The sequence below is a fragment of the Schistocerca piceifrons genome, chromosome 3 (genome assembly GCF_021461385.2).
Source record: "Schistocerca piceifrons isolate TAMUIC-IGC-003096 chromosome 3, iqSchPice1.1, whole genome shotgun sequence".
Taxonomy (NCBI): domain Eukaryota; kingdom Metazoa; phylum Arthropoda; class Insecta; order Orthoptera; family Acrididae; genus Schistocerca; species Schistocerca piceifrons.
The window spans coordinates 891187012-891210829 of NC_060140.1; positions in this window are offsets into that span (position 1 = coordinate 891187012).

Genomic DNA, 23818 nt, shown 5'->3' on the forward strand with positions numbered 1-23818 from the left:
GAATTATATGAAACATCAGTATTGAAAATCAAAGTTTTGTTACCACTGGAAGAAAGGCAATCTGCTGTTATTACTGTGCAGATAGTAGTTCACCTTACAACTGTAAATAAGTATTTACTGAACAAACAGAAAATAGCTCCACCTATATTAACATGAGCTCAATGAAGCTATTTTGTAATTCACTTAAGAGAGCTGGACAGGAAATTCTGGGATGATATACTCTGTAAACTGAAAGGCATGCAGTACTCATCAGGGGGGAAATTGCCTTTGTTCCAAACGCTATTGCTGCTGTGCAAAATGACTAAGGCTCAATTTCCCTTCTCAAAGTGTAGAAAATGGTGTAGAGCTTTACATAGAATTTGATCATTTGCATTCCCTGCATTAATATTATTGGTAATTCATATATGTATTCCATTTAGTGTTAACACGGTTTGTGGAAGATAAACAAACCCAGGTATGAAACTTCCTGGCAGATTAAAACTGTGTGCTGGACCGAGACTCGACTCGGGACCTCTGCCTTTTGTGGGCATGCGCTCTACCATCTGAGCTACCCAAGAACGACTCACGCCCTGTCCTCACAGCTTTACTTCTGGCAGTACCTCATCTCCTACCTTCCAAACTTTAGAGAAGCTCTCCTGCGAACCTTGCAGAAGTAGCACTCCTGAAAGAAAGGATATTGCAGAGATATGGCTTAGCCACAGCCTGGGGGATGTTTCCAGAATGAGATTTTCACTCTGCAGCGGAGTGTGCGCTGATATGAAACTTCGTTCGCAGGAGAGCGTCTGTAAGGTTTGGAAGGTAGGAGACGAAGTACTGCCAAAAGTAAACCTGTGAGGTCGGGCTGTGAGTCGTGCTGGGGTAGCTCAGATGGTAAAGCACTTGCCCGTGAAAGGCAAAGGTCCCGAGTTCGAGTCTCAGTCTGTCACACAGTTTTAATCTGCCAGGAAGTTTCATATCAGCGCACACTCCGCTGCAGAGTGAAAAATCTCATTCTGGAAACCCAGGTATGTACACACACTGTGTCGTCAGTGATTCAGTGAGCTAGGGAACGGAGTGGAAACTCGCTTGCTCACACTTCAGTTTGCAGACTCAAGAGGGGGTAAGTGCATGACCACAATTGGACAAACTACCTTCTCTCACATGTCTATTCATCTACATTCAGTCTTTTACATTCAGCTTACTGTGTAATGCTGAGACATAGATGTGGAGGTTTACAACTGTGAGTATATGAAGTGACAGTTGACAGTGATGTCTTGGTCCAGCACTACACATTTATCTTATGGCTTTTTTTGTGTCTTTATTATGTCACTTATATGTGATCAGTGTCCCCATATCAGCAGTTCATAATAAATGTGAGACATACTATTTTCTGATACTAAAGTATGGTGCAATTACTTTCATTGATTATTTTCTTCAGAATAACCACTTAGTTAATTGTATACAAGAGTTTTAAATATTTTGGGAATTACTGAAACTATTAATACTGGTCGATATTTCTGGGAGAGAGATTTTTTATCTCCTTTTTTAATAATCTGTATAACTTATGAAATTTGTTGTGATTCAAGGAAAACTGTAAACTGTAGACATTTGTCACAGATGAATGCTAAAGGCTGATAGATCAAATGGATAGTTTTCTCTACTATGTGGTTGGATAGCCAGTAATTATCCATAGTTTTATAGTCAGAGAACTTTTTTACTGCCATTATGACCTCAGTGGATGTGACAGTTAATAACTGAAAAGAGTGTTTTACTGGAAGCTGCTTGCCAAGTTTTCACTTGCAGAAGAGGTTGCCGAGTTCAATCTGTTTCCAATTTCTTTCAATAAAGGTTCAAGGAATTCATTCAGTTGGTGTGGTGCGAGTGATACCTCTTGTGTATAGGTAGGGGAGTGTTTGTATGTCATTATCTGCTGTGTCATTTTGCACTTGTTTGGAGCAATTTCTGCAGCTTTCATAGACTAACCTTTTTGCATGGGGAAGTGTAGTTTTGTAATTGTTTTACATTTCATATATATCAGTATCTATATTAGGTTGTTTAGTTTCACACTTACAGTTGTTTTTATATATACTTTACTGTAGCATCATTTGTTTCCTAGTGCTTTCAAGCAGGCCTGACGAGACTAAGGGTTTGGATCCCAGTGTCTGGCAGATATCAAACTGCTACTCTAAAATAAATTTTCTATCATATAACAAATAAAAGAACATTACCTCATTAGCAGCATAGCAATCTAGCTCTTGCTCTCCACCTCAACTTTTGACATTTATGGTCAGTCACACACAGTTCTATTTCACATTTAAATCTTGCATGCACAGTATTTTCTTGAGACATCACACAGTAAGACCACCTACTAATGGAGTCAACAATGCACTTTCCTTAAACGTTGTTGGAAATTCTCCCAAAACATTTCTGCAACAAATGTACATGGTAAAGGCTGTGAAATAACAATTTGGTAAATTTCCAACAACATTCAAAGATAAGGCACTTTTGATTCCATCACAACACGGTTTTACAGGAAATATAAAGAAAACGTTTTACATTTAGTAGTAAACAAAAAATAAAATATATGTATTTGTCTATAGTTGTCCTATAAGAATCGTAAAAGTCAAGAAATGATATGTCAGGAAAGAGGTGCATTGGCCATGCTGATTCAGATGGTTCAAATGGCTCTGAGCACTATGGGAATTAACATCTATGGTCATCAGTCCCCTAGACTTAGAACTACTTAAACCTATCTAACCTAAGGACATCACACACATCCATGCCTGAGGTAGGATTCGAACCTGCAACCGTAGCAGTTGCGCAGTTCCGGACTGAGCGCCTAGATCTGCTAGACCACCGCGGCCGGCGCCATGCTGATGCTTGGAAGTAAAGAGATAATGTTCTTCCTTTGTTCATCCATAGAACAGCTAACTTCCATGAGGACTCTTATTTTACTTGTTATGACATTATTCCTTGACCGAAGAGGCTTGACCCTCAGAGGTTCATCTCAGAAAATTGGAGATCCAACATCATGTCAGGAGTGCCAGTTTGTAACAGAGAGAAAATGAGAACCATTAATCAATTATTGTAGATGCAACTCATGATTCAAATCATGTTGAACAAACAACATTCACCTGATGCTATATTTACTACAGTAAGGAAATTGATCAATATAAAAGTTTTTGAATTGTTACTGGAATTTGTAGATTGTAACTACAAAACAGGAGTTGATATTGCACATTTAAGTTGATCTGTAATCGTGACACACTCAATTTCTTTTAGTAAATACTGCAGACAAGGTTATCATAATGGAAGTAAAATGAGAGGGTTTAGATTAGGTTAGATTAGATTAGATTAGATTAGAGTCAGTTTTTGTTCCATAGACTAAAAAATGAGACGATTTTCGTAGATGTGGAACATGTCAGAAAGTATAACACACAAAACATAAAACATTTGAATATAATACTCATTTATCAGAAGATCATCAAAATAGGTGAATACATTACAGTAAACTGGAACTGCTAATACCTACAGAGTTAGTACACAATCATAATGAAACACAGTAGGCCCTTTTAGTAAATTTATCATACAAAAACACCTAATATTGACTGTTGTGACCAAGGGCAGTCAAAAATGAAACCTAACAGACATTTTCACTTAAGCTGGTCTAACTGTCCCTGTTAAGATATTCGTCTGTGGACGAGAAGGAGTTCCCTATCAAAAAGTCTTTCAAACTCTGGTTAAACTGTACTTTACCTGAAACCAAATTATTAATGGTAGATGGCAATATATTGAAAATGTGTGGTCTTGTATATTGGATCCCTTTTTGGACCAAGGTGAGTGATTTTAGGTTTTTTGTAGATTGTTCTTTTTACTAATATTGATACTATGTATTTAGCTAATGGTTGGAAACATAGATCTATTACTTGCAAAAAATTTCATTAAGGAATAGATATACTGAGAAGCACTAGTTAGAATACAAAGATCCTTGAACAGGTTTCTACATGATGTTCTCGAATCTACACCAAAAATGACTCTTATTACACACTTCTGCACGCCAAAAACTTTTGCTTGGTTTGATGAGTTACCCCAGACTATGATCCCATATGACATAACAGAAAAAAATATAAGCAAAGTATGCAAGTTTTTATATTTATATCTCCTACATCTGACATCATGCTTATTGTGAATACAGGCTTGTTTATGTGCTTGAGCAATTCTGTGGTATGTCTCTCTCAACTGAATTTATTATCAAGTTGTAATGCCAGAAATTTAACACTGTCAACCTCTTCAAGCTGCACATCTTCATACATTAAAGCTGGAAGTAAATCTCTTACAGGTTTTGAACTGCATATAGTGTGTCTTTTCGAAGTTTAATGACAGTGACAGCTTTAAACCATTTATCAATGTCAATGAAAATTGATTAGCAGCCATTTCTAAATCTATACGTGACTTGCTACTTATTGCAAAGTTTGTATCATCTGTAAACAAAACAAACTTAGCATCTGGCAATGTAACAGATGAGAGGTCTTTAATGGACACAAGAAAAAGTAATGGACCAAAGATTGAATCTTGAGGTACACCACACATAATTACTTCCTAGTCAAATGAAGATTGACTGCTTACTGCACAGGTTTTTCGCATTCACACCTTTGTTTCCTCTTAGTTATGTAAGACTCGAACCAATTCACAGTACTTCCAGTGACACCATAGTATTCTAATTTACTTAAGAGAATGCTGTGATTCACACAGTCAAAGGATTTTGATGGATCACATAAAATTCCAGTAGTTTATAATTTGTTACCTAATGAAGTAAGTACATTCTCACTGTACATGTAAACAGCTTTTTCTATATCAGAACCCTTAAAAAATCCAAACTGTGACTTGGAAAATATATTATTTGCAGTCAGATGCTTAATGAAACACTTGAACGAGATTTTTTCAAATATTTTTGAAATAACCAGCAAAAATGAAATTGGTCGATAGTTTGATGGTATCTCTTTATCTCCCTTCTTGTAAAGAGGCTTAACTTCAGCACATTTTAGCCAGTCTGGAAACGTTCCGCTGATAAGAGACTGATGACACAAATAAATTAAAACAAAGTCAACTCACATGAGCGCTCTTTGATTGACTTTGTAGATATGTTATCATAACCACTAGAATACTTAGATTTTACTAAAGTTATTTGTAAAGACTGATCTCAAATACTCCATTCCACTGTTTGCCAAACAAGATAAGCCCAGGCTGTCAGTAACAGAAACAAAGTACTTGTTTAAGAGATTTGCAATACAACATGCACTTGTTACAAATGTCTCATTTATTTTTAGAGCTGTGTGTTCCTCTTCCTTTTTGACTTCACTATATGCCACGTAGTTCTTATTTCGTTGCCTGATGTAATTATCTTGTTATCGTAATAAAGCTGCTTTGATTTATGGATTACTTGCTTTAATATTTTTGTTTGTAATGTATTACAGTGCTAACATCAGAGCTGTTCCTAGATATTAGATGCAGTCTCTTTTTGTTCCACATAATATCTCTATTTCTTGTGTAATTCATGATTTATTTTTAGACTTCTGTTTGAGTTACCTTTAGGGGAAAAGAATTTTCAAAAGAGTAAGTAACTTGCTGTAAACATCTATGCAGTTCATGTCTTTGAGCTGTCTCCTAAAATTCTCGATTTTTGACTGATTTATTGCCCTTCTATACTCAGATTTAATAGATTTTTTTATCTTGTTTCAACATTTAACACTAGATGCCGCATGTCATGATCAGAGCTCAGACATATTTTCTTCAGTAGAATTCTCATGTAAAATTTCCTCTGTGTGCTTGCCATAGCCTTATGCAGAGTACATACAGCTGAGAGCTACCATAAAACCGATACTTTTTTTTGGAGTGATTCAGTTTGTTACAACCTGTTCAGCTGAAGTCAACAATGACACTAAATTCAGAAACAGTGTGTTGTAAGTTCTTAGTTTCAGGTATGATACCTGTAGGAGTGCTCAGGTTGATGCTGAAATACCAATTGCAACTCACTTGAATAAGATAGCCATTGCTTTTGAAACACACAGCAAGCTAGATTTGTCAGCTGAAACCCATCCAGTGGTACAGGGTGTTTTGGATTATGTGAAATCTTTCAAGTGTTTAATCGTGACACCATTCTAGCCAAGGGAGTTGGTATTAATTGATTATAGAAACAAATTACTACAACCTTGAAATACTACTGTAGATGCTTTGAGACCTTATTAAATGACTTAAAATGTCTTCATGAAAATTGTGACAGTGTTGTCCCTGAATCTAAAGTTGTTCTAGTGCAGTTAGTAGCGAGTCTGAATTTCCTGAGGTGCACACTAAGAAAAGTAAATCACAAGGAATGAAGTGACAGATGTGAATTCGGAAGAGTTATTCAAGATAAATGTTTTTAAGTCATTGCTGAAAATCTACAGTCTAACTTGAAAACCTGATCTGAAACAGCGAATATTTTGTATTAATCATTTGTGTTTTATGGAAGTACTCAAAAGTGACTGACGATCAGGTCACTGAGGTATGCAAGTCATTTATCAGTGAACACTGTAACTATGTCACAACAGATTTAGAAGAAGGACTTAAATATTTGAAAACAATATCTACCTCCAACTTTGAATACATTACTATGGAACCATAAGGCCTCTTGGATAAGATGCATTAGCTTAAAATTTCAAGCTGATTTCTAAATTCATGTGTATCTATGTGACTGTAGCTGAAGCAGAAAGATCATTTGGCATTATGACCCATGTTAAAAATTGTCTCAGATCAATTGTGCATTACCAATGTGTCAGAGATTTGGGGACCTTGGCAACTGAATGTAATTTGGCAAGGTAACTATACTCTGATGCCATGATTCAAACATCGACTGCTGAGACAAAACGTCAGGTCATGACGTGGAAGAAACCTAGCGAAAGAGCCCCAAAAAATGAAATGTCACACATTTAGTAGGGAAAGTTATGGCCACCATCTTTCGTGGCTCTTAGGGGTTTTGCTCATTCACTAGCTGCCTCGCAACATCACAATGAACGTGCAGAGGAATTATAATGTTTTGATGAATCAGCGAGAAGCCATCATAAGATAACCATCATAAGATAACGTCCTGGCCTTTTGTCTCGCGAAGTTCCTTTCCTCATTTAGCTCGAATGACCCAGGTAGATCTCAGAAGATTCAACAGGGAAGTGTTTCCACATCTTCCATATAAATTAGGTCTTCCTCCAAGTGATTTTCATATTTTCGAGCAATACAGAGGTTGTTTTGGAAGTAATACTGATGATAGAGTCACATTAACAGTGAAGAACTGGTTATGAGCACAGGATCTGACCTGGTACAACACTAGTTTTTATAAACGTTTGTCATGTTACCAAAAAAGCTTGGAAAAATATGGTGATGACAGAAAGGTAACAGAAGCATTGCACACTGCCACTAAAATTATTTCAACATAATAAATTGCATGTAATGTTTTTTACCAGGGAATCTTTCTTACTGGATATCTCTCATGTTTAACCTTTGTACCTTCATTCATGATTCAACAATTTATGTGTTAGTTCTTTCAAAGCAATTGGAGACTTGATTTACGACTACTTTTTGTTTTACTACATTCTCAATGATGCTGATTGTAATAGAGCATTATACAAGGTGTATCATAAGTACCTCTTGTTTTTTGAAATAATAGAGAGTATGAAGTTAAACATAGTCCTTAATAAAACACTGTGCAGTAATACATTGTCTTGAACATGTGCTAGGATAAAGGAAATGGTATATTGTAAAAAAAGGTGCTGGAAGGACTTCACTGTAAAGCGAGTGTGAAATTCAGAACATGATCTTAGCAATGGCACATCATGCAAGTATGTTTTCAAAAGGTTTTGTTTGTGTTATTTTACTTAAATATAATGAAAATTGCAAATTCGTTTATAAACGTTATTTAAATTTGTAACTACCGCAATCTGTTCTAATTCCCATTGAAAATATATGTTGGAATGAGTAATGTGAATGTAGAAAATGTGCTCGGAAAAAATTGCGTACTGGAGACAGGCAATTTAACTTTAAGTGTCAGTTCTGCAATTACGAAGCCCATCTTTCCACACATTCATAGAAAAAGAATGTTGTGCATACCAGAAACTAGGTAACCAGATTTCAAGATATTTAGTGTTTTATAATAACCAACTTACTTCAGTAGTTCATTGTTTCCATGGTAATAATTTCAGCTGAAACTAAAGTATTCAAAATCTGAGCGATGAACACTGGCTTCTGTACAGAAAATAAATCAGTAGCGAACATTGTATTATTGATAAGTCATGTTTATTTTCATGTTCTGTGTGATGTCAAAAAAATAAGGAACAGTTACACTGATACATCTGTGTATAAACTTTCTGCTCTGCATTTGAAAACTTCACATGATTTCCTGAATGTTCACAGACTGAAATATAGGATAACACAGCATCCAACATGCAACCGAACTTAGTGCTGTTGATGGTGGCTTGATGCTACATGATTCAACCTTTCGCACCATGAACAACTGTTCAGTTCACTCGAATTCCAATGGCAATATCTCATGCAATGGCAATATATCATGCAATGTATACTACCATTGTATAAATTGCATTTGAGAATGTATGTTCAATGTTAATGAGGAATCATAAAAAAGAGTTATAATTATTATGTATTACATTCAAAGAGTATTTTTTGTGTATCTCCAGTATTCCCCAAATTGTGTTCCATTCAAATCATGTCAAAACTATTTTAAAACAACAGCAAAATTAGATTATTGTATTTGGATATGGGGCCCAGTCACACATCCTGCCCCAGATCCTGCCGAGGCTATCAAAGGCCCTGATTTCAAGTTCTCTATTATATCAGTTTTGTAACTTTCTTTTGTGCTTGCCTTTGAAATGTCTTTTTTAGTGGAGAACAGGTACATCACACTTCAATATATTTTCTAAAGAATCTGTCAAACATTGATTCAACATTAGTTTGTTCAATCTGTTTTTGAAACATAAAATCACACTTTATGTAACTTAATCTATCAGCAGACAAGTTAACAACCACATCTTCCTGACCTCTCATCCAAGTGACTATACCTTCTTTAAGTGTTATTTGCATGAGTAGACAGTTATCTGTATAGTGTAAAGAGTAGTGGTTCATGGTCAGAAAAACAACCATCTTCATGACCAACAGTAAAAATCTCACTGGACGCATTAACAGTAATATTATCTAAGCAAGCTTTTTCCAAGTAGCGCTTTTGTATTTACAAAATAAATTTAGTGGCCTAAAGATACTGAAAAACAGTCTTGATACTTGCTTGTTAGAGTTTGACATTTCTATCCTATAGTCACCACAGATAGCAATATTTAGTTTTTCCTTAATACTTTTCTGAAAATAAGCTCAAAAATTTTGATGAATATTTCTACAGCTCTTATTGGAGACCTATGAACACTAAGAACTATCATATTCTGGTCTGTCAGCTTTATGCAACTGAACAACTCACAATCTAATTAGGAACACTGTCAACTTACGCCAACTTTTGTGAATTTCAGACCTTATTTCGTAAAAATTGCAACTCATCCATTTTTTCAGTTTTATAGGCATTATACTGGCAATAACATAGTACTGAGAAACAAAAATTTCTATTTCCACTTCAGTTAGCCAGTATTCTGATGTACAAATTACATCCACATTTTGTCTTCTACAATAATTGTGCTGAGTTAAGCTGGCACCAGCACACCATGTGACGTAGAGGTCACAAGAAGATCGATCGAGGCCAAAGACACACTTGCTGGGAATGCACCGCCAACGCCCTGTCAGCCGTCAGTATTTAGGATCGCCGCCGCAGACTGGTGGGCCATTTCGTTCAGCTAGTGCGAGTTAATTCGAGTTTGTCCTACCTTGTGAGATCAAGTTTGTCACCGAGTCAGAGCCGCAGTCCTAGTCTCTAGCACAGAGACAGGCGGCACAAAGCAACCTTATAGTGACATAGCGGACTTCTACTTCACCAGCAGTGAGGCTAAAATGGACTATATAGGAGAGCTTGTACCACAGCACATGGACGTTTAAGTAAAGTAGCTCTTTGTTCATGTATAATGAACCCAGTTAACAACTGTGTGCAGTTTGTGTTATAGAACAAGGCTACTGGCGACCAACCAACGTCCTTTCCTTGCTTCCCAAGGTACAGCTTTTCAGAGACAACTAGAGACATAAAAGCTGGTAACGAGGATTCAGTAGAGGTGACGAGAAAACTTCAGTGAAGAACTTGCTTGCTTCCCTTGTGTTTGTTTGCAGGGGTTCTAATATTTCATTGCTAATGTGTAGTTGAGATCTTGAATGTTTTTCAGGAGAGAGCGGCAGAATTAATCAAATTTCAGAGGCCTTTTCTTTTTTTTTTTATTGCTGGAACATATTTGTGTAAATCATGTCTACCTGGTCCCCCTTGCCCCCGTGACTCTGCCGCAGACGGCCAACAAATTTCTGTCTTGCCGACGGCGGCTGCCCATCGTTCTGGCAGTTAAACGACATGGAAGAGGAATGGCTCGAATACCTGACACAGTTACGAGCTCATTGTGCAGTTCATAGCGTTCAAGGTACTGTGGAGCTACAATACTTTCTTTCTATCGCGGGGTCCCCAGTGTCCAGGTTAATACAAAAACTATTCCCAACTGCGTCTCCATTATAACGAAGTAACCACTGCATTAAATAAGTTCTATGACCAGTAGGTCCAAGTAGCCGCAGCCAGATATCAGTATTTTCGTTTGTAGAAAAAGCCAGAACAGATGTACCGTCAGCAGTATACAGAATTAACAGGCATGACTAAGAAGTGTAAATTTTAGTGTAGTTGTGGTAACTTTTATAGTGACCAATTATATTGAGGTTGCTATAACATTCAATACGAGAGCAGATCCTAAATCATGTGAAAACTGTTTAAAAATAACAGCAAAATTATATTATTATATTTGGATATGGGGTCCAGTCACACATCCTGATCCAGATCCAGCCGAAGCTATAAATGGCTCTGCTTCCAAGTTCTCTATTATATCTGTTTGGTAACTTTCTTTTGTGCTTGCCTTTGAAATGTCTTTCTCAGTGGAGAACAATTACACCACACATCAATACATTTTCTAAAGACTCTGTCAAACATAGATTCAACATTAGTTTGTTCAATCTGTTTTTGAAACATAAAATCATATTTTATGTAACTTAATCTATCAGAAGACAAGTTAACAACCGCATCTTCGTGACCTCTCATCCAAGTGACTATACCTTCTTCAAGGGTAGTGTTATTTGTGTGAATAGACAGTTAGCTGTAGAGTGTAAAAAGTAGTGGTTCATCGTCAGAAAAACATCCATGACCAACAGTAAAACTCTCACTGGACAAGTTAACTATATTATCTAAGCAGGCTTCTTTCCAAGCAGCACTTTTGTATTTACAAAATAAGTTTAGTGGCCTTAGGATACTGAAAAACAGATCCTTCACTTCCTCAAGTGTTGCGAATCTTGGAGCAATATGATTCGGGTGCCATACCGACCAATAAGTTTGACCATGCCCAGGTTTGTCGGTTCGAGTCGCCCCTTGCTCGCGACAGTCCCAAGCAGCCACAACAACTAGTGTGTACGCAGCCGCGCGGACTGCCACGTAAACTTGTAAACAGACATATGAACTTAGTGGTCTTTCCCTAGATGTTTTTCTCGCCATAAACGATAGGAGTGCCCATCACGTAACGCAAAGTGTTACATGTATGGAAAGAAAGGACGTGTCGTAGCAGTCTGTTTGCAACGGCACAAACACGCCAATTTTGCACTCTCCAAGAAGAAAACAGGCTCGTGCACTTGCAGTAAACATCAGTCACTTAATTGTGCCATATACGAACAGTTAGTCTCACCACGACTTGCCGACTTTCTCAATCGAACAAGTAGTTCACTGTTTACAACGGACAGGAAATTCCAGTGCTTGGACAGTGTAGTTTGCCAGCCACTTACAAATCTCACACTAGGACAGTGACTTTTACTATGTTGAAGTCAAGAGATAGTGGAAGATTTTCGGTTTAGATGCCTTTGATTTGTTTGGCCTTGTCATCCATGACAACGTACTTTCCATACCAGCATGTGATCCAAAAGACAGGATCACTAGCTTGTTTAAAGAATTTCCTGAACTATTTTCAGAAGGAATGGGAAAAGCTAATAACTTTGTAGCGCATGTTCCATTGAAAGACAATGCACAGCCTAAGTTTTTCTGGGCCCACCCCATTCCATTTGCTTTATGAGACAAAGTAGCTAGTGAATTGAAAGAACTGCAAGATAATGGTGTAATTGCTCCCATTCTAGCTAGTCAATGGGCACGTCAACTAATTTTGTTGCCTAAGCCTTCTGGTCGCATTCGCGTCCGTGTTGATTTCAAGTCTACAGTCAACCCACAGACAGGAGTTGTCATTCCTCCGTTCCCTCGCCCTGAGGAACTCATGGACAGGCTTGGTGCAGGACGTTACTTTTCTAAAACAGATTTGCGTGATGCCTACTTGCGAATTCCATTGGATAAAAAATCACAGAAAATGTTTCTAAATACACATTGAAGACTGCTCAAGTATTTGCGGTTGCCCTTTGGCAGTGCTTCCGCACACGCAATTTTTCAACGTTATTTGGAACAGCTGAATGCAAAAGTGCCATTTTGCTCAAACTACCTTGTCGTCTCATGTTCGTACACCAGAGGAACACATTGCCAATTTGCGTACTCTTTTTCGAATATTGTCAGAAACAAGACTTAAGTGTCGTCTCGAAAAGTGTGACTTTTTCAAACTGAACTACAGTACTTAGGTCATGTGATAAACAGTCATGGTGTGCACCCTCTCCAACCCATTTGCTTGCAATCCGTGACCGGCCAGTTCCTCAAAATGTGCCTGAACTGCAGTCACTACTAGGCAAAGTACATCCGATTCATACCGAATGCTGCTCAGATCGCGGCTCCACTGCATCACTTGTGCCGCACTAAAGTACCTTTTGCGTGGCCAAAGATTGTCAAGACGCCTTTCAAAAACTCAAATGCTTTGATTAGTGACAGATGCTTAGTGCATTTTGACCTTGCCAAGCCATTAGTTTTGCAAGTCGACGCTTCTTCCTACAGAATCGGCGCTGTGCTTTCGCACAGAATTGGTGCAAAAGACAGACCTATTACTTTTGCCTTAAAGTTGTTAACTCAATCTCATTGCAATTATTCTCAAATAGAAAAAGCGAGGCTCTCGATATTGTGTATGGTGTGACAAAATTCCATCACTATTTGTATGATCCGAAGTTATATTTATTGACGGATCACAAGCCTTTGCGGTCCTAGTTTCATTCGTCAGAACCATTTCCTACACACACTGCTCAAAAATAAAAATGTTTTGCTTTGTTGTTTTCGCAGTATCAGTATGAAATTGTATACAGACCTACGGCAAAGCATGGCAATGCAGACGCCCTATCTCGCCTTCCGATTGGCCCAGACTACGATTTTGATGCATCTCCCTCATCCTGTTGCCAATTCGGTGCGCAGGACTCTGAATTGCTGGAATCTTTTCCCTTGCACTAGAGAAAAATTGGACAGGCCATGGAAGCAGACCCAAACCTCGAGATTATGTTGCATTATATTCGCACGTCTTGGCCTCGTTCATTGAACAGTATCCAGAACTCAATTGTGCGTCGATACTTTGCTCGTCGGCATAGCTTTTCGGTTCAACAGAGTGTGATTCTAGTTCAAAATGACAGTGGAAAATCCCGTGTGCTTATTCCCAGTGTTGCAACAGAATGAGTTGCGGTTGCCCCACCAAGGACATTGGGGAACTGTCCGCACTAAACAGTTAGCGTCGCGCTGTGTAGCCGCGCGGTTTAGGACGCCTTGTCACGGTTTACGCGATTCCCTCCGTCGGTTGATTCGAGTCTTCCTACGGGCATGGTTTCCAAACAGTTAGTGCGTCGGCACTGTACTTGGCATGGCATGGACTCCCACAATGAACATATGACGGCACAGTGGCCCGCATGCGCGGTAAACCAATCCGCTCCACCAAAGACATTCTCAGCTTGTTCTAAGACAGAATAACCATGGCAACGAGTGCACATTGACTTTGCAGCACTATTTGCAACACTCGTTGGCTCATAGTGGTAGACACTTTCAGCAAGTTTAGATTTGCAGTGCCTATGAACTCTACGAAGTTACATAGCACCGTTCAAGGGTCGTTCCCAATATTTTGCGTATGAAGTTTGCCAGAAGTACTTGTGTCGGACAACGGACTCACTTCACGTGACTTTGCACAGTTTTTTGAACGCAATGACATTCATCATCTAACAAATTCTGCATTCCACCCGCAGTCCAACAAAGAAGCAGAACGCCTCGTACGCACTTTCAAGCAAGAGATGGCCAAGCTTCGCATTACCCACACACACAGGCACTGCAGCTCTTTGTCGCCTCCTATCTCTCCCACCCACGAGACAGACCATCACCGGTGGTACTTCTGCACGGCAGCCGCCATCTGACGCTGCTACACCCACCGCAGCGGCCGGCGCCGCCATTAGTCCGCAAGCATCGCTTTGCGCCGCGCGATCTTGTTCTTTTCAGGTTTTATGGCAACCGCGAGCGCTGGAAAAGAGGCGTAATCCAGGAATGCATTGGCTGATATATGTACTTACTTGCAGGTCCCGATGGTTTGCAGCGACGCCACAAGAACCAAATTGGCGCATATCGTTTGCCCCCTGATTCTGCCGCTTTTCTTCCCCCAGATTCACGACTTCACAGGACCGCGCGACCTTCGCAGCCGCCCGCTGGTGAGACCAGGGCAGCCCAGGAGGAGCGTTGCGCCCTCGCCCCCGCCGTCGCCGTCGCCGTAACCGTCACCGGTCCGCTCGCTGTCGCCGTCATCGCCACAGCACATGCCCTCAGTCCTGGACGTGCGCCCTGGCAGCAATTTTCTGGAGGATGTTTCTGCTGCCTCGAAAGCCAGATGGCGAGGTATGGTCGGGAATACACCATCCTCCAGTCACGACTCGCAGCCCATCTCAATGTCTGGCGTCCTGCCTCCCTCTCCATTGTCGTTTGCAACCTCACTACACGACAATGGTGCGGCATTTCGTAGGGGAGGAATGTGCTGGTGTAAGCTGGCGCCAGCACAGCGTGTGGCACAGAGGTCACAAGAAGATTGAGGCCAACGACAGACTTGTTGGAAACGCACCACCAACGCCTTCTCGGCCGCCAGCATCTAGCCTTGTCGTCACAAATCGGAGGGCCAGTTCGTTCAGTTAGCTCGAGTTTGTCCCACCTTGTGAGATCCAGCGTGTCACCGAATCGGAGCCGCAGTCTTAGCCCCTAGCACAGAGACAGGCAGCACGTAGCAACCTTATAGGTTTGTGTTGTGTACATAGTTCTGTTTAGTCAGCGTGTACACAACTTTCCCACTAGAATTCGCCCCGCTAAGCACAACAGCGCAGGCACAGCTCTCGTCTGTCTCTGCAGTACGAGATGGTGCTGCCATAGAGACGGACCAAATTCTGCTTCCGCCGATCCGCGTATTAATATGTAATGCAGCCAATGAGATTGCTGCTAACGTAGAACCTTTTCTCCTCGCGGATCACACTCACGCAGTGATACATGAACGAGCGAGGTATTATAACGAGTGTACAGACCTCCGATTAGTCGGTCTGCGTTTGTCTGCACCAATCTGTACCAGTCTGCATTAGTCTGTACTGGTCTGTACGAGTTCTACATTTGTCTGTACCAGTCTATAGTCAAGTTTCAGTCTGCGCCTAATAAGATTACCATATTCCTGTATATAGCCATGGAGATAAATGTATAGACACTTTTGTCAAGTATCAGAGATATATGTGAGAATAAGATTAACTTACCAATACCAAAGGAACTTCGGATTGTCAATTGTAAATAGCATCCAGAACCAAGTTAAGTAATTTTTATGCTTGTTATTATTTTAATAAATGTGTGTGAAAATTAATCAAGTTCTGTTAAAAGTTGGTCACCGTCAATGTGCTACTCTAAACGTGCAAGTGACATTTCTATCGTCTGACCTAACGGCAGAAGATAAACACGCCACACTAATACCACGAGACATATTGCTGACACTCGCCTACTTCGTTAGAGCGACAAGTCAAATAATCTGATGGTGTGTGTACTGAAGGTCCTACAGTGAGCACACCACAGTTTGTGAAGGTAGCAGACTTCAACTTCACTAGCATTGAGGCTAAAGTGGTCTGTGTAGGAAAGCTTGTACTGCAGCACATGGAAGCTTAAGTAAAGCAGCTCTTTGTTTATGAATAAAGAACCCAGTTGGCGGCCGCTGTGGCCGAGCCGTTCTAGGCGCTTCAGTCCGGAACCGTGCTGCTGCTACAGTCGCAAGTTCGAATCGTGCCTCGGGCATGGATGTGTGTGATGATGTCCTTAGGTTAGTAAGGTTTCAGTAGTTCTAAGTCTAGGGGACTGATGACCCCATATGTTCAGTGACATTTCTATCGTCTGACCTAACGGCAGAAGATAAACACGCCACACTAATAACACGAGACATATTACTGACACTCGCCTACTTCGTTAGAGCGACAAGTCAAATAATCTGATGGTGCGTGTACTGAAGGTCCTACAGTACGCACACCACAGTTTGTGAAGGTAGCAGACTTCCAACTTCACTAGCATTGAGGCTAAAGTGGTCTGCGTAGGAAAGCTTGTACTGCAGCACATGGAAGCTTAAGTAAAGCAGCTCTTTGTTTATGAATAAAGAACCCAGTTGGCGGCCGCTGTGGCCGAGCCGTTCTAGGCGCTTCAGTCCGGAACCGTGCTGCTGCTACAGTCGCAAGTTCGAATCGTGCCTCGGGCATGGATGTGTGTGATGATGTCCTTAGGTTAGTAAGGTTTCAGTAGTTCTAAGTCTAGGGGACTGATGACCCCATATGTTAAGTCCAATAGTGCTTAGAGCCATTTGAACCATTTGAAAGAACCCAGTTAATAATAACGAGCAGTTTGTGTTTTAGAACGAGCATACCAGCCAGCAACCAACATCCTCTTCTTGCTTCCCAAGGTAGAGCTCTACATAGACAATGAGAGACATATAAGCTGCTAGCGAGGATTCAACAATAATGTTCCAACTATAGTATCTTACTTCTAATGCTGCATTTATTGACTTGTAACTCAGTAAGTACAACTATAGTATCTTACTTCTAATGCTGCATTTATTGGCTTGCAACACAGTAAGTACTTTACCTAGTATTTGGTACCACTGTTGTTTCTTTCAGCACACTTAAGGACCAATTCTTATGGAGAAGGGAGACTTCTTGTAAAGATAATGAAACTGATAATTATTGGGCTGGGCCATGTTACTTACGTATGGGATGGATCTCTCCCCATTCTGCGACTATATCATACAAATTTCTCATCTTGTATTGTGGCTCTTCTTAGTCTCTCATTCTTTGGATGCTTGCGGCTTTAGTGTTGGATCGTTTTACCGACCCCCCGACTCAGAAGATATAGTTGCTGAACAGTTCACAGAAAACTTGAGTCTCATTTCAGATAAGTACCCCACTCATACAATTATAGTTTGTGGTGACTTCAATCTACCTTCGATATGTTGGAAAAATTATACGTTTAAAGCCGGCGGCAGGCATATAACGTCATTCGAAATTGTACTGAATGCTTTCTCAGAAAATTATTTTGATCAATTAGTTCATGAGTTCACTCGAAGCGTAAATGGTTGCGAAAGCATACTTCACCTTTTAGCAACAAATAATCCTGGACAAACACGGGGATTAGCGACACAAGGCAGTTGCTGCTAGGCTGAATACTGCAACACCTGCAACCATCAGAAAGAAACGCAAAGTATATCTATTTAAAAAAGCTGATAAAAATGCTCTTAACGACTTTTTAAGAGACAATCTTCACTCCTTCCGATCTGATCATGTAAGCGCAGAATGTTTTCAAAGAGACAGTATCGACAGCAATTGAGAGATATATACCACATAAGTGATGGCACTGATTCCCCATGGTACACAAAATGTGTCAGATCGTTGTTGCACAAGCAACAAAAAAAGCATGCCAAATTTAAAAGAACGCAAAATCCCCAAGTTTGGCAAAGTTTTACAGAAGTTCGAAATATAGCCCGTACTTCAATGCGAGATGCTTTTAATAATTTCCACAACGAAATTCTGTCTCGAAACCTGGCAGGAAACCCAAAGAGATTCTGGTCATACGTAAAGCACACCAGTGGCAAGACACAATCAATACCTTCACTGCGCGACAACAACGGTGAAGTCTCTGATGACAGTGCTACTAAAGCAGAGTTATTAAACACGGTTTTCCGAAACTCCTTCACCAAAGAAGACGAAGTAAATATTCCTGAAATCCAGTCAAGAACACTTGCCAAGATGAGAAACATCGAAGTAGATATCCTCGGTGTAACAAAGCAGCTTAAATCACTTAATAAAGACAATCCAGATTGTATACCAGTCACGTTCCTTTCAGAATATGCTGATAAAATAGCTCCATATTTAGCAATTATATACAACCACTTGCTCACAGAAAGATCCGTACCTAAAGACTGGAAATTGCTCAAATCACACCAATACCCAAAAATGGAAGCAGGAGTAATCCGCTGAATTACAGGCCTGTATCACTAACTTCGATTTTCAGTAGGGTTTTGGAACGTATACTATATTCGAACATTATGAAGTACCATTTTGGTAAACATTTTTGGAAACAGTGATCAATAGGGTATTATAATAAACTATGTAATTGAGACCTAAGTGTTGTGAACAAGACTGAAATTTAGTTAGCATATAATTATGAAGTACCTCGAAGAAAACGATTTATTGACACATAGTCAGCACGGTTTCAGAAAATATCGTTCTTGAGAAACACAACTAGCTCTTTATACTCTTGAAGTTATAAGTGCTATCGACAGGGGATTTCAAATTGATTCCATATTTTTAGATTTCCAGAAGGGTTTCGACACCGCTCCTCACAAGCGTCTTCTAACCAAACTGCGTGCCTACGGAGTATCGCCTCAGTTGTGCGACTGGATTCGTGATTTCCTGTCAGAAAGGTCACAGTTCGTAGTAATAGAGGGAAAGTCATCGAGTAAAACAGAAGTAGTATCAGGCGTTCCCGAAGGAAGTGTTACAGGCCCTCTATTGTTCCTGATCTATATTAACGACATAGGAGACAATCTGAGTAGCCGTCTTAGATTGTTTGCAGATGATGCTGTCATTTATCGTCTTGTAAAGTCATCAGATGATCAAAACGACCTGCAAAATGATTTAGATAAGATATCTGTATGGTGCGAAAAGTGGCAATTGACCCTGAATAATGAAAAGTGTGAAGTTCTTCACATGAGTACTAAAAGAAATCAGCTAAATTTCGATTACGCGATAAGTCACACAAATATGAAGGCTGTAAATTCAACTAAATACTTAGGCATTACAGTTACAAATAACCTAAATTGGAACGATCACATAGATAATATTGTGGGTAGAGAAAACCAAAGACTGCGATTCATTGGCAGAACACTTAGAAGCTGCAACAGATCTACTGAAGAGACTGCTTACACCACGCTTGTCCGCCCTATTCTGGAGTACTGTTGTGCGGTATGGGATCCGCATCAGATGGGACTGACGGATGACACCGAAAAAGTACAAAGAAGGGCGAAATAGGGCGAAGTAGGGGAGATAGTGTCACAGAGATGATACGTGAATTGGAATGGCAATCATTAAAACAAAGGCGTTTTTCGTTGCGACGGGATCTTCTCACGAAATTTCAATCACCAGTTTTCTCCTCTGATTCCGAAAACATGCTGTTGGCACCCACCTACATAGGGAGAAATGATCATCACGATAAAATAGAGAAATCAGGGCTCGCACAGAAAAATTTAAGTGCTCGTTTTTCCCGCGTACCGTTCGAGAGTGGAACGGTAGAGACAGCTTGAAAGTGATTCATTGAACACTCTAGCAGGCACTTTGTTGTGCATAGCAGAGTAATTACGTAGATGTAGATGGTGGTTTTTCTGTGTAAATCATGGGTCTCAGGCCAATTCGCTGGGTGCTTTCTGGTGCTGTCACTATTGTTTCTTCTGTGAAGCTTTTCGGTCTTTGAGTTTTTTTATTGCTGCTATTGATAATGTTGACTTTCCAGGAGTCACTTGTACGTTGGTTGTGGATCTTGTGTATTGTTTTTCTTTGTTCGCGCCCGGTCAGCAAATGTCCTTTTGGTGGTGCTGACATTAACTGCATGTTGTCATTCAGTACGCACTGGATATGCTTTTATCAATGCTTTCGTCTTACTTCTTGTTACCCGTTGTGTAATCAGCAACTACTTACAAACTACCTTGTGAGTGTCTATAGTTTTCAGTCGTCCATCACAGAGATTATTTTCGTTGCGAATAACTATTTTCCTAAGTAGCTAAGGCGTTTGTCCATGATTGGTGTGAAATCTGCATCCAAAGCGACTTATGTCGACAATTTCTTCATTTTAAAGTTTCTGCCACTAATTTTTTAATTGCAGGTTTGCGACGCATATTTCTGGATTAACACGTTCGGATGTTGCAGAACGTTTATTGTTATCGCAATAGTGTGTGTTAGGTTTTCTATACAGTCTTTTATAGCTTTAACAGCCATATGTGCTTTGTTTTTGTCTGTCATTTGAACCCACTATTAACACAATATCATTCGAATTCAAACGGCTTATTTCTGAGGATTTTGAAATCTTAAACATTTCAACTGACACAGCCTCAGATGTAATAAAGCTAAATATCTTTACACTAGAGTTTCTTCTGATGACTTCGGTGATATCATGTCCATGAATTTCTCCCAGAATTGTCACCGCCCCTTCGTTTCCTACTTTATCTGAATTTAGTGCTCTTCCTTTCGTTTGGGCGTTTGTTCAATCTCTAGAAAGGCTTTGTTTATGAATCAGTTCTCATACTGGTGACTGCACATGTAGTTCTATTGGTTTGTTCTTCGCTAATTTCATATCGTAAGCCGGGTTCACATTCGCAACGAAAGTGTCGCCACAGCTAGCGGCATACTGCAGTTGCATGTGTAAACTCCCCATTTTTCAGCGGTACAACTTAACACACAACATTTGTCTGTCACAAAAAGTTCAACTTGGTTGTACTTTGTTACGCCACTTCTCTTCCACCACTACTCTCTGGTGACTGTAGATTTCGAAACACGAGCGTTCCATGAGTTATCGTGGAACAGTTGCTCCTGCACTCTGTTTCATTTCAGTGTTTCTCATTTTATTATTGAGAAAAGTTAAAACAATGCTCGGCAGGCGCACTTTCGCTGTTTCTCGAACTTCAAGAAGAGCTACCCATGTTTAATTTTCTGTAGTAATATAGTGCGTGTGAACAATATTTGCAAATCTATGATGCAGGTCTGTCCCAAAGTACTGAAAGATGTTTTAATGAATAAATAAATAAACTTAATATGTAAGAAAAAAAGCGAGTCGTATAAATTTCGGTATTGGTAAGACCAAGCAGTGTATAAATTATGTATTATTTGTGGGAAATGCCTACATCAATGAATACAATGTTGTTGTTGTTGTTGTGGTCTTCAGTCCTGAGACTGGTTTGATGCAGGTCTCCATGCTACTCTATCCTGTGCAAGCTTTTTCATCTCCCAGTACCTACTGCAACCTACATCCTTCTGAATCTGCTTAGTGTATTCATCTCTTGGTCTCCCTCTACGATTTTTACCCTCCACGCTGCCCTCCAATACTAAATTGGTGATCCCTTGATGCCTCAGAACATGTCCTACCAACCGATCCCTTCTTCTGGTCAAGTTGTGCCACAAACTTCTATTCTCCCCAATCCTATTCAATACTTCCTCATTAGTTATGTGATCTACCCATCTAATCTTCAGCATTCTTCTGTAGCACCACATTTCGAAAGCTTCTATTCTCTTCTTGTCCAAACTATTTATCGTCCATGTTTCACTTCCATACATGGCTACACTCCATACGAATACTTTCAGAAATGACTTCCTGACACTTAAATCAATACTGGATGTTAACAAATTTCTCTTCTTCAGAAATGCTTTCCTTGCCATTGCCAGCCTACATTTTATATCCTCTCTACTTCGACCATCATCAGTTATTTTGCTCCCCAAATAGCAAAACTCCTTTACTACTTTAAGTGCCTCATTTCCTAATCTAATTCCCTCAGCATCACCCGACTTAATTAGACTACATTCCAATGTCCTTGTTTTGCTTTTGTTGATGTTCATCTTATATCCTCCTTTCAAGACACTGTCCATTCCATTCAACTGCTCTTCCAAGTCCTTTGCTGTCTCTGACAGAATTACAATGTCATCGGCGAACCTCAAAGTTTTTATTTCTTCTCCGTGAATTTTAATACCTACTCCGAATTTTTCTTTTGTTTCCTTTACTGCTTGCTCAATATACAGATTGAACAACATCGGGGAGAGGCTACAACCCTGTCTTAATCTCTTCCCAACCACCGCTTCCCTTTCATGTCCCTCGACTCTTACAACTGCCATCTGGTTTCTGTACAAATTGTAAATAGCCTTTCGCTCCCTGTATTTTACCCCTGCCACCTTTAGAATTTGAAAGAGAGTATTCCAGTCAACATTGTCAAAAGCTTTCTCTAAGTCTACAAATGCTAGAAACGTAGGTTTGCCTTTCCTTAATCTTTCTACTAAGATAAGTCGTAAGGTCAGTATTGCCTCACGTGTTCCAGTGTTTCTACGGAATCCAAACTGATCTTCCCCGAGGTTGGCTTCTACTAGTTTTTCCATTCGTCTGTAAAGAATTCGTGTTAGTATTTTGCAGCTGTGACTTATGAATACAATAAGATTCCAAAATCTTGGAAGAGTGGCATGTCTGCAGATGCTATTTACATGCCAGCTGGTAGTTTGCCATAGTAGGCGACATTTTCGTCTTCGAGTGTCATTCCTTTTGTAAATGTGTTTATGGCCTTTGATTTATCTGTGCATGAAATATACATTAACGGAAAAAATTGCTACACGAAAAAAATAGTTAATGCAAAGGAACGAAATTTCGGAAATACATTTGTAGAAGTACCATATTTAAGTGATTAACAATGCAAGATCACAGATTAATGTAAGTATGAGATAATCCATTGCAAATGTGAAATGCTGGTACATTAATAACCGATGTAACCGCCACAATGTTGACTGCAAGCATATAAAGATATGAAAAGTCCGCGCAAAAATAAAAAAAACTTACGTGTTTGGGGTAAACCTTTTTTATTTTTCGACATAGTCTTCTTTTAAACTGTCCAACACTGTTCTAATTTGTTGTTCCCTTCCGAATAATAGGAATTGTCGAAGTCTGCAAAATAGCTATTAGTTGCTGCAATCACCTCCTCGTTTGAATAAAATCTTTGTCCCGCCAGCCATTTCTTCAAATTGAGGAACAAACAGTAGTCCGAGGGAGCCAAGTCTGGAGAATAGGGGGGGGGGGGGGTTGTGAAATGAGTTGGAATCATATTTCCATTAATTTTGCAATCACAACAGCTGAGGTGTGTGTTGGTGCATTGTCGTGGTGGAAAAGGACTTTTTTGTGGTCCAATTGCCGGCGATTTTCTTGCAGCTCGGTTTTCAAACGGTCCAATAACGATGAATGTCGGCTCTGAGCACTATAGGACTTAACATCTATGGTCATCAGTCCCCTAGAACTTAGAACTACTTAAAACTAACTAACCTAAGGACATCACACAACACCCAGTCATCACGAGCCAGAGAAAACGATGAATGATATTCACCTGTAATAGTTTTACCCTTTTCCAGATAGTCGATAAGGATTATCCCTTGAGTATCCCAAAAGACAGTCGCC